The following is a 13,113-nucleotide window of genomic DNA, read 5'->3' as shown; positions in this document are numbered from 1 at the left end:
TATATACTGTATGTGTACTGTATGTATATATTTCTGTAATTTGTACTGTATGTATATATGGTGCTGTATGTATGTGTGTTTATACTGTATAGATAGATAGAATCCAGTCTCACTCTCTGCAATGGTATATATCTCTGATTGCTGAATCATTTTTCACCCATCTACTGTGTCTTTAAATCCAGTCTCACTCTCTGCAATGGTATATATCTCTGATTGCTGAATCATTTTTCACCCATCTACTGTGTCTTTAAATCCAGTCTCACTCTCTGCAATGGTATATATCTGTTAATTGCCCTAGTATTGCATGTGTCTGTTTCTTTCTGTAACATTTGACCCTTTTCTGTCCTACCTGATTTAATGTTCATCTATGCCCCTCAATGAGTTTGTTTTTCTCTGTTCAGAACTTTATCCACATGTGTTAAGTCTCCTAGATTAATTGTTTTATGAGCTAAATGAGGGCCTGGTCTCTTGTCTTCTCTGGGTATAAATTTAGTGATAGTATAGGATGCTTGCATTCCAGGTTGCTTGCATTCGTTGTTTGCTTAGGATATTATTCTGCTAAGTATAATAATATTCTGAGAAGTATGAAACTGCAGTTTGACATTGCAGTTAGACAGGGCAGGAGACAGGTAAGATGGCAGAGAAAAATGAACAATTATGTTTGTCTCAAAATGTTTTCCATTTTCTCTCTGTTTGCTATGGTTGTTTTATTTGCCCACCGTCCATCTATTCCACCAGTACCAACTATCCATATCAATGCCTCCCTTCTTCACTCACCTTTCTTTACCACTCACACACTCTATACGTTATGTAACCAGACTAACTTATCACAGTCTTCTGCCGTGAAGCAAGAAATAACTTCTTATAAATCTCTGCAGCATCTTTTGTCTCTTTTCTTTCTCCTTCTGCTTGCTGCAGGGGACATCTCTCCTAACCCAGGCCCACCTTCTGCTTATTCTAACACTTCACACAGAAACCCTGCTAACCTTATAAAGATTCAGTGTATCCCCTCTTCTCCTTCTCCACCCGTAACCCCTTTTAAATGTGCCCTATGGAACGCCCGCTCTGTGTGTAATAAACTTGAATCAGTTTATGACCTCTTTCTTTCTAAGTCTTTTGACATGCTTGCCATTACGGAAACATGGATCCAGCAGGATGACTCTGCCTCCGTTGCAGCATTGTCTTATGGCGGTTTACACTTTTCGCACTGTTCCAGACCTGAGAATAGGCAGGGAGGAGGGGTAGGCATACTCCTCTCTCCACAATGCACCTTCCAGGTCATTCCTCCTGTACCTTCTCTTACTTTCCCATCTTTTGAGGTCCACACCCTCAGACTTTTCCGCCCATTCTCTCTTCGTGTGGCTGTAGTATACCGTCCTCCTGGCTCACCCTATCAGTTTCTTGACCACTTTGCCTCTTGGCTCTCTCACTTTTTATCCTGTGACATTCCAACCATCATCATGGGAGACTTCAACATCCCTGTTAACACTCCCATTTCCCCTCCGGCCTCTCAGCTCTTAGCACTAACTACTTCTCTCGGTCTTTCACAACTCTGCGATTCCCCCACTCATAGTGAGGGAAACATCCTCGATTTGGTCTTCTCTCGACCATCTTCAATATCTGATTTTACCAATTCCTCCTTTCCACTTTCAGACCATAATCTCCTTTCTTTTACTTTCAATAATCCTTCTCATTCTCAGAAGCCTTCTACCCATCACTCATACCGAAACCCACGTGCAATAGATACTCATAAACTCACAGAAAACTTACAGACTGCACTGTCCCCCATCTCCTCTTTCACCTGTCCAAACCTGGCTACTAACCACTATAATCACACTGTCAGAAGCGCCCTAGATGAGATGGCACCACTCACTATCCGAAATTTTCAACACACACGCAGGCAACCTTGGCACACTGAACAAACTCGTTTCCTTCGGCAGTGCTCCAGGATTGCTGAACGTCTGTGGAGAAAATCGCGCATGTCTGCAGACTTTCTACACTTCAAATTTATGCTAAAAACTTATAACTCTGCCCTTCACCTTGCTAAACAGGTCTATTTTACTAATCTCATATCCTCTCTCTCTAACAACCCCAAAAGGCTCTTTGATACCCTTCACTCCTTACTAACACCAAAGGTGCAGCCACCGGTCACAGACCTTGGGGTTGAAGATCTGGCCGCCTATTTTAAGGATAAAATTGATTGTATCCGCCAGGAAATAATTGCTCAATCCACTCACCCATCCAATCCCCTTCCCTCCCATACCTTATCTTGTTCACTCTCTTTCTTTGAGCCAGTCACAGAGGAAGAAGTGTCTAGGCTCCTTTCCTCTGCTCGCCCCACTACCTGCATCAGTGACCCCATCCCCTCACATCTGGTACAGTCTCTCTCCCCAGCAGTCAATTCTCACCTCACTAAAATTTTCAATCTCTCTCTCTCTTCTGGGGTCATCCCCTCTTCTTTCAAGCATGCTATTGTTACCCCTTTACTAAAGAAACCTTCACTGGACCCATCCAATGCTACCAACTACCGACCAGTTTCTAACCTCCCTTTCATCTCCAAACTCCTGGAACGCTTGGTCTATTCTCGACTAACCCGCTATCTCTCAGCTAACTCCCTCCTTGACCCCCTGCAATCTGGTTTCCGCTCTATGTATTCCACTGAAACTGCTCTTTCTAAAGTCTCCAATGATCTCCTCACTGCAAAATCCAAAGGTGACTATTCTCTCCTTATTCTCCTGGATCTATCGGCAGCGTTCGATACTGTGGACCACCAGCTCCTCCTTAGGATGCTTCACTCCATTGGCCTAAAGGACACTGCACTCTCTTGGTTTTCTTCCTATCTCTCTGACCGCACTTTCAGTGTCTCTTTTTCTGGATCTTTCTCTTCTCATCTTCCTCTCAGTGTCGGGGTTCCTCAGGGCTCAGTCCTAGGTCCTCTCCTCTTCTCTCTCTATACTGCCCCCATTGGACAAACCATCAGCAGATTTGGTTTCCAGTATCATCTTTATGCTGATGACACCCTGCTATATACTTCTGCACGTGACATCACCCCTGCCTTAATCCAGAACACTAGTGATTGTCTCTCTGCTGTCTCTAACATCATGTCCTCTCTCTTCTTGAAACTTAATCTTTCTAAGACTGAACTTCTTGTCTTTCCACCATCTACTAACCAAACCACCCCTGACCTCTCCATCTCGGTCTGTGGGATCACTATAGCACCGAGGCAGCATGCCCGCTGTCTTGGGGTTGTGCTGGACTCTGACCTTTCCTTTTCACCTTATATTCAATCTCTTGCTCGCTCTTGCCGTATGCATCTCAGAAACATCTCCAGAATCCGGCCGTTTCTGACATTTGAAACTTCTAAAATGCTAATTGTTGCACTTATTCACTCTGGACTAGACTACTGTAACTCCCTACTAATCGGTCTTCCACTCTCTAAACTCTCTCCTCTTCAATCTATTCTTAATGCAGCAGCCAGGCTCGTCTTTCAGGCCAAACGCTACACAGATGCCTCCAGCTTGTGCCAATCACTGCACTGGCTACCTGTCTCCTTCCGTATTCACTTTAAAATAATAACCCTCATCCACAAAGCTCTGAATAATGCTGCACCTCCCTATCTCTCTTCTCTCATCTCAGTCTATCGCCCTTCCCGTGCTCTTCGATCTGCCAGTGACAATAGATTAATCTCTACCTTAATTCGAACCTCCCATGCACGTCTCCAGGACTTCTCCCGAGTTGCACCAATTCTCTGGAATGCCCTTCCCCAGACTCTGAGACTAATACCCACCCTTCAAAGCTTCAAACGTGCTCTTAAAACCCATCTCTTTAGGCAAGCCTATAACACTCATTAACTGCATGAAATGTCAACTCTCCCTTTACTAATCCATCCTATGTCCTATCTCCCATCTGTTATCTGGCAAACAACTGATATATACCAAGCTCCAGGCTTCTCTGCAGTCTTTTTCACCTAGGACCCTGTAAATAAGATGGCGACTGATGGCTGGTTCAAGCAGCAACATCGTTGTTTAGTAAATTATGTATTAAATTATTTTATATTGTTCCCTTATAAAGAATGGCTGGACCATTTTACAACCTCTTGTGTCACCCCCTCATCCTCATAGTCTGTAAGCTCTTGTGAGCAGGGCCCTCACTCCTATTGTTCCATATGACTGTTTGTTCTTTGTAATGTAATATAGTTGTATATGTCCCCTATGATTTGTAAAGCGCTACGGAATTTGATGGCGCTGTATAAATAAAGATTATTATTATTATTATTATTATTATAGATGGTGTCTTTGTATATACTGTATGTGCAATAATATGATGTATATATACCATATGTTTATGTATTTGATGTGTAAATAGTTTGTGAGTATGTGGGTATAAGATGTGCATATACTGTATGTGTGTATAAAAGCGGTATATACTATATGCATGAATGTATAAATGTATGTATGTGTGAAACAGTATATAAATGTCTGTGTATATACAGTAAATGTGCATGATTGTATAAACATTTTTTGAGGGGAAGGGGGGGCCCCATGCAAAAGTCTACAATGGTGCCCAGCTTCTCCCAGTTATACCCCTGATTTGGTTCTTTTATCAGGCCTACCTATTGCTAAGCAAAATCTTATTGTTTGCATAATGAGTTATACAATTTACCAATAGACTACTTCTGAATCAATGCCTGACTGTTTTCTAGATCTCTGCTTACAAGAATCTGTCCATGGCCACAAAGGTGCACGGCTAGTTATAACACGTGGCTCTGATTACTGCGTTGTAATGAGCTCTTGACCCTGTGTGACATCACATGACCATGTAAAATGTCCAGCAAGTGAAAAGTAAAAGAAACCGCAACCTCTGCACCCCCTGAAGTTACGCCACTGTGCTTTGCTTATATGCATTTATGAGTCATGGGTGCTGCTGTGCTACATATTAATTATTTGGGGACAGATGTGTCCAATCAGCAATGACTGAAGCAACAGTTGAAAGATGAGGGAACCTGGGGAATGCCTTTTTTATCGGCATTGTGGTGGAGAGTTTGCTATCCCGAGTGAGGTATGGGGCTGGTGTAAGACCCAGTTGGACCTGTCCATAATATCTTCGTTAAGGTCTTATAATGATAATTAAAATATTTTGTTATCACAAATATATGTATACAAATGGATGCAGGTAAGATACAAATGGGAATTTTCTATTTAGTTGAGATGAACAATCCCACCCGTTTTATACATGATACAATAAAGAAAATGTATAGAGCGGGCTACAAAGAGTTGGCTGTGACAGGCTGGTCAGGCAGTGTGTTTAACATCTGCTGAAATTGCAAGGAAGTATATTTATTTGATGTTATGTAATATAAAGCAATTTAGAGTGACCTTCCATGATTAGCTAACATTTGCATTTATAACCCAATTTTTAACTGATACCCAAACATTGTTTAGCAATACAGAACGGATTGAATGCACCATTGTGAAATGCTAACAGTAATAATCAAACTGCTAAATTGTGACTCACTCTAAGTACATACAATATCTCTCTTCCTGTCATAGCTGTGAAAAAAGATGAATGTCAATATTTAGACAATGCATGCGGGTTACAGACATCATAAAGCTTCCACTCCAATATGTATTTAGTAAAAACTAACCAACTTCTCTAGTAATATGCACATATTCTGCTAACTTCTGCAAGACTGTCTGTCTGACCATGGAGACCAAAAAATTTAAAAAATGTGATTAGGTGTCACCATCAATATCAAAACTTACATTTTTATTCACATTTATTAAAAATACAATATGAACAATTCATAAAAAGTAGCAATAAGATGAGTATATAATGTATTGTAAGTCACAGAATTAAATGGTATTATTAGCCGTTAAATATATCAAAAATTTTTCACTGGGGTAAACGGACCGTAGATAATAGAATATAAAATATAACTTTTAATTTGACGTCTAAAATGCTGAGAACGGATCTCTCAGCTAGAAATTAGTATTAATAAAAAAGAGAGCCATCAGAATGTAATACTCTATTGACGGCTGAACTCCAATGGAACAACACTTGGAGCAATAGATAAATGCTCCCCTAGGTATACTGCAAGCCTAGAATAACATTTCTCCTATATGGGATATTGTAGAACTGGAGAATGTTAACACACACAGGGGCAAAGTTGTAAACCCACTAGTGTTCTACAGTCCGCCTCAAAGGACTGTGGAGTTGTACCATTCAGCATCTATCCACCCTTCCTCAGTAGTATAGAGTCTCCACAGGTGCATACATCTACTATATCTGTATAGCATCGATTAGTAGTGATATAGGAGAAGGAGGAAGAATTGGACTATTTAAGACGCATTTACCGTCATGCACAGATGCGTTCAAATTTACACACACATTCCGCACTTTTAGACGGGAGTAAGTCAGTCTCTGTGTAGGTTTTGGTATAGCAGGTCACAGATATGACAGAAGGCAAGACGCACTCATTGATATCATCATGTGCATCCAACCCATGTGCACACCTTATCCATGCACATATTATGGTGTTCTTTGAGTACCCAGTCCTGTCATACGTATCTCAAACACCAGCCCCACACTCATTTTGTGTAGAATTTCGCATACACGTTAGATAATCATGCACACTATATTACAAACAGCCTCAACGCGTTTCCCCCGCTTTTAGACGGGATCATCAGGAAGGCAAACATACAGACTAGTGTATAATAGCACTAGCTTTTCCCATATGGACTAAACACTGGACGTCCTGATGGTGGACTCCAGTACTCCACAGGTAAGGGTCAAAATAATAAAGGGTATGCCGGCGTCCTGATGGTGGGCGCCGACATTAAAATGATAAGCCGCGAGTTGCGGTAAAAGGACGCCAGTATTTAAAGGGCGGCAGGCCACGCCCCCACTCACCGCCCCTCTCGTGCTGGCCGCTCTATTGGTCCATTGGTTTGGACTGAGCAGCGAATCAGGAGAGGGGTGGGCGGGGTTAGTCTTCTGGAGTGCCGTGGTTTAGAAACAGAAAAAACGCTGCGAAACCGCTCGGGTAGGAGTAATCCTTACGTTCCTCCAGGCATTGTCAATAAAGATAGAGTTAGAAATGCATGTATCTATAACAGTGAGGGCTTTCCTATGTGTATCGGAGCCACCCACTTTAATACGGGGACGTGCATCAATATGTACTAGAGTACATGTACATTCTATTATAGATATAAATGATGTTGCTCAAAAACGTACAGGTATTAATATATTACATACTCGTATTTCATAGATTGGTCTCATATCGCCAAATGTATACCCTGGGTAGATCTATACACAATGCACAGAAGGTACCAAAGTCATTGTGTAGATCAACCATTCGACAGTCTATTGCAGAAATAGCAGAGACTTAAGTGCACCTTCGGTGCCATACTGTGCCACTCAATGCCACTACTTAATAGTGCCCCTCTACTGCAAATAGAACCTCTATATAAGCATTAGTTACTTACTGTCTTTGCATGTTACATCCGATATATGCAAGCCAGGTGAAAGCTTATAGAGGTAAGTATACATCGTTTGTGGTCAGTACTAAAATTATTTAGAGAACAACTTGTCTGAGAAGGTGCTACTAACTAAGGAGGTTGAAGAGGTGCTAATAGCTAAGGAGGTTGTACTAAGATAGTTATAGGAGGTCGAACTGGGACAATTTAGGTTTAATACCAACTCACATATACGTCATTCAATAAATGCCGCAAAGGATATTCCATCATTCAGGCCAGTAGGCCTGACACTCTTCATCCGGAATATCCATTGAGCCTCTTTTCTTAGAATTTGGTTGTCCCAATCACCTCGTCTTGGGGACCTTCGAACTTTTTCAATAGCCTGAAAAGACAGGGCATTCAGGTCACCATGGTGGTATTGGTGTACATGGTTTGAGATTGGCTTATCTCTCATGTTTCTCACATCCCCCACATGTTCGAGGATCCTGTTTTTGAATTCCCGGAAAGTCTTCCCCACATAGTTAAGTGGACACGGGCATGTGATCATATAAATGACTCCCGTGGTTTGGCAATTCACAAATTCCCTATTTTCATATCTGATGCCAGTGGATGCACTTTCAAAGAATTTGCTCTGGCAGATATATTGACATGCTTTACATCTCCCGCACCTATAGGTGCCTTTTATATGACATTTGTCAAGCCAGGTGTGAGCTATAGTAGGAGCTAGGAAGCTATGGACCAACCTGTCCCTTAGATTCCGTCCCCTCCTATATGTGACGGATGGATGAATTTCCAATTTGTCTTTAATGTCTCCGTCCTTTTTTAAAATATACCAGAATTTTTGAAGTATATTTTTAACCTCGGGTGCCTGATTATCAAAAGTCCCTATAAGGCGAATCAGACCTTCGCCCTCCTCCCTTTTTTTGGGGATCAGTAGTTCAGATCTTTTAGTCATACTCGCAGTTCTCCTGGCTGACTCAATCGATGTTGCCGGGTACCCCCTCTCCACAAACCTCCTTGTTAGATCGCTACACTTTATTGAAAAGTCCTCATCAGATGAGCAATTTCTTCTCAACCTCAAAAACTGACCTCTCGGTATACCCCGCTTCAATGGTGGGGGGTGGTAACTCTCCCATGCTAATAGGTTGTTTGATGAAGTAGGTTTCCGAAAGATTGTGGTTTCTAGGTTGCCATCTTTTTGTTTTGTGATCTCAAGATCTAAAAAGGCTATTCTGTCACTCTGTATCTCTGACGTGAATCTTAGCCCTATGATATTCTCATTGAGTGCTTCTACAAAGTTCTTAAAGTTGTCTCTAGTATCTGTCCACAGGATCAGCACGTCATCAATAAATCGAAGCCATAATAATAGCTTCGATGACCATTGTTCCATAACTTCAGTAAAGACTATTTGCTCCTCCCACCAGCCCAGAAATAAATTAGCGTACGTGGGAGCCATTGGGCTCCCCATAGCTGTACCTCTGAGCTGGTGGAAGAAGCGGCCGTCAAATAGAAAATAGTTATGTTCAAGTATGAAGTATACAAGATCAATTATGAGTTGGTTGTGTTTTCTCATATGAGTCCCTCTCATGGATAAAAAATGCTCCACTGCCCGAATCCCCTTATCATGGGGGATCGAACTATACAGTGCCTCCACATCAAGGCTCGCCAGAAATGTACCTTCTGGTACTATTATGTCCTCGAGTTTCCGTAGGACATCCATTGTATCCCTCACGTATGAGGGTAGGGCCAACACGAATGGCCTTAGTATGGTGTCTACATATGTGCTGATTCCTTGTGTGAGGCTGTTGATGCCCGATACAATCGGACGGCCCTTCAGGGGGGGATATCCTTTATGGACTTTAGGAAGGCCATAGAATGTGGCGATGGTTGGATAACGTGGCATCAGGACCTTCAGCTCATCCTCCCCTATCAGGCCGTCTTCCAGGGATTTCCTAAGCAACTTGTTGAGTTGAACCGCGAACATTTGCGTAGGATCATCATTCAAGACCCTATAACATGATTTATCAAGAAGGATAGTAAGGCACATTTGAATATAGTCATTCAAATCTTATTGTTTGCATAATGAGTTATACAATTTACCAATAGACTACTTCTGAATCAATGCCTGACTGTTTTCTAGATCTCTGCTTACAAGAATCTGTCCATGGCCACAAAGGTGCACGGCTAGTTATAACACGTGGCTCTGATTACTGCGTTGTAATGAGCTCTTGACCCTGTGTGACATCACATGACCATGTAAAATGTCCAGCAAGTGAAAAGTAAAAGAAACCGCAACCTCTGCACCCCCTGAAGTTACGCCACTGTGCTTTGCTTATATGCATTTATGAGTCATGGGTGCTGCTGTGCTACATATTAATTATTTGGGGACAGATGTGTCCAATCAGCAATGACTGAAGCAACAGTTGAAAGATGAGGGAACCTGGGGAATGCCTTTTTTATCGGCATTGTGGTGGAGAGTTTGCTATCCCGAGTGAGGTATGGGGCTGGTGTAAGACCCAGTTGGACCTGTCCATAATATCTTCGTTAAGGTCTTATAATGATAATTAAAATATTTTGTTATCACAAATATATGTATACAAATGGATGCAGGTAAGATACAAATGGGAATTTTCTATTTAGTTGAGATGAACAATCCCACCCGTTTTATACATGATACAATAAAGAAAATGTATAGAGCGGGCTACAAAGAGTTGGCTGTGACAGGCTGGTCAGGCAGTGTGTTTAACATCTGCTGAAATTGCAAGGAAGTATATTTATTTGATGTTATGTAATATAAAGCAATTTAGAGTGACCTTCCATGATTAGCTAACATTTGCATTTATAACCCAATTTTTAACTGATACCCAAACATTGTTTAGCAATACAGAACGGATTGAATGCACCATTGTGAAATGCTAACAGTAATAATCAAACTGCTAAATTGTGACTCACTCTAAGTACATACAATATCTCTCTTCCTGTCATAGCTGTGAAAAAAGATGAATGTCAATATTTAGACAATGCATGCGGGTTACAGACATCATAAAGCTTCCACTCCAATATGTATTTAGTAAAAACTAACCAACTTCTCTAGTAATATGCACATATTCTGCTAACTTCTGCAAGACTGTCTGTCTGACCATGGAGACCAAAAAATTTAAAAAATGTGATTAGGTGTCACCATCAATATCAAAACTTACATTTTTATTCACATTTATTAAAAATACAATATGAACAATTCATAAAAAGTAGCAATAAGATGAGTATATAATGTATTGTGCTGGGCAGGTTTGCCCAAAATATTATTACTAAATGGGCAGCTAAAGGGCATATAATAGAAAAGAAACAATCCAAAAATAACAGTGATAAAGTGGTAGTGCAAATGCTAGTAGATAAAGACAATACCTTCTATCTCAGGATTGTTAAGCACCAGCCCCAAATCACGTTCCTGTGGACGGACCATTATCTGTGTGACCATCCGAGGTCTATAGGGGAATCCCAGTTTTCCACAACAGCAGTTGTTAGAGGATAGGCAGTAGAGACATTGCTTAGTTCCCTTTGTCTTCTGTCAAGCGTCAGGGCTAGGTAACTGCAGTTAGTCTTTTTCTGTGACATGGTTGGGCAAGGTAATAGTCCATCAGTGTAAATGTGGTTTGTACTACAAATTTAGATATGGTCAGTACTGATTGAAAAGTGTTTTGTGTATGAAGACAACACCCAAATGGTCATTTTCTCACATTGCTGGTAGGAATAACAGAGGAACGCACAGCATAGAAAACACATACCACAAAATGGTATGGTATCAGAAGAGTTCACAGGTCACATTTAAATTTTTTATCAAAAGTATTTAGTGGTAATCCATGAAATTCATGGAATATTCCTTCTTTATAGTACTTTTATTATATAATGTAAATTTCTATGAAAACATATTGGCAGCCTCATGTACAGTAGCAGGGAGCTCAAGCTCGGATTCATTTAACTACACCTGCATAACTGAGGTGTGAATCAGATGACATGTGGTGGCAGCATTATTCAAATTACGCTGATACCATTTAGAAGAACAACAAGGTTCATCTGAAGGTTCAGGTTACAAATCAAAGAAACAAGTTAAGACAATGATTGGTTATGCAAGATATAAAGCTATGAAGCATCTCCTAATAACTCAAATATATGTGCAGGTGCAAATCTGCTTTCACTGCACTATGTAAGCAAACAATAAGATATACATGGTGCCATGTGTATGTGTGAGATACAAAATATATATTGTGAGGGCTTACTGAGCACAAGTAGTGAAAATAATAAAAAGTTCTTAAGAGCACAGCAATATATGAGAAAGCTGTAAAAACAGAAAATATTAAAATTCTTAATTCAGAAACACAACAGAAAATTTTAATTAACTTAACCAAACACCTGTACTGCACAGAGTTATGATGTGACTTTGGTTGCTATCACACAGCAATAACTCCAGCAGAATGTTTCACGGAAGAAGCATTTTAGCAATATACTGCAATTCTGAAAACAGACTCCTTGAGATTGTAAAAATAAGGTGCATAGCAGGAGAAACATGACACATGTACCCGTTTGTAGGAAGGGGAGCTGCACACTGCAACAGAAGGGTTATCATTACTGCTAGTGTGGGGCAGGCATAAAGAGAATAAAGAACCGATAGAGTTGTAAGGCTTCATAGATATTTAAAGGGAACCTGTCATCAGGATTAAACATTTACATCTGATGACAGGTTCAACTGGCCATGTTAAGATTAAAGGACACCTGTCATCAGGTCTCTGCCACTAGTCCTGTCACTACTACCTGTTGGAGCAGCTCACGAGGATCCCATCCCAGCCTTTATCTAGTCATTTCATACATTAATTATTGTAAAATCATCATTTCTTTATTATGTAAATGAGGCTGGTCACATGGTCAGAGGCAGTGATGTCACCCCTGTTCCCCTTCCCCTCTCCTCCCCCTGCTCATGTCTGTGTGTAATGTATAGTAAAGCATAGTTAGTGCATCTGCTGACATGTTGCATCCTCCTAATACACAGAGACACAGACATCAGCTACACAAGTACCTGACATGTCCTGCTATAACATGGCTGCCTGGAGCTGTTGTATCTCTCCTACATACACACACACACACACACAGTCTGCAGGAGGTGTGGCCACCAGCAAGCACATGTAGCAGCCATCACAGCGTTACACAGGCTGTCAGTCATGCACTGGGGGTGTGGCTGTGCCTCCCACTCATGAATAAGCTGGACAGCTTGAATATGCTAATGACTCATTGGACATTTCACAGGTCATTTGTATACAGCTTTAGGACCTCATTACTTAGGTTTACAGGCATGTAGAGGGACAATGAAAGGATAGAGACAATGCTTTCTAATGGTAGTTTATGAAAAATCTATTTAGATTAGAGGGTTATTTTGCATGACGGGTTCTCTTTAAGTCTAATTCTTCTTCTGTACTCAATCTTCCCCAATCCAGTAATTTATAAAAGCAGCTAAAAGTATACTTGTCTCCGTGCCAGCTAACGCCATCAAGTAATGTGGGCATCAGATTAAATGCACCATGTTCCTGTGTCATTGAGTTATCCTCCCTTATCCCTCCTGCTCTCCCCTCCTCAGTGAGCAATGAAA

At 41.0% G+C, this 13,113-nt stretch overlaps 1 protein-coding gene across 1 annotated transcript in view; it reads left to right on the top strand.

Annotated features, from left to right (window-relative positions):
• CRYBG1 (crystallin beta-gamma domain containing 1) overlaps window positions 1-13,113 on the top strand; it is a 195,140-nt gene that overhangs the window by 36,722 nt on the left and 145,305 nt on the right. The gene's annotated exons all lie outside the window — the stretch shown is intronic.

The sequence above is a fragment of the Engystomops pustulosus genome, chromosome 3, assembly GCF_040894005.1.
Source record: "Engystomops pustulosus chromosome 3, aEngPut4.maternal, whole genome shotgun sequence".
NCBI lineage: Eukaryota > Metazoa > Chordata > Amphibia > Anura > Leptodactylidae > Engystomops > Engystomops pustulosus.
This window is presented reverse-complemented; position numbering and strand designations above follow the sequence as displayed.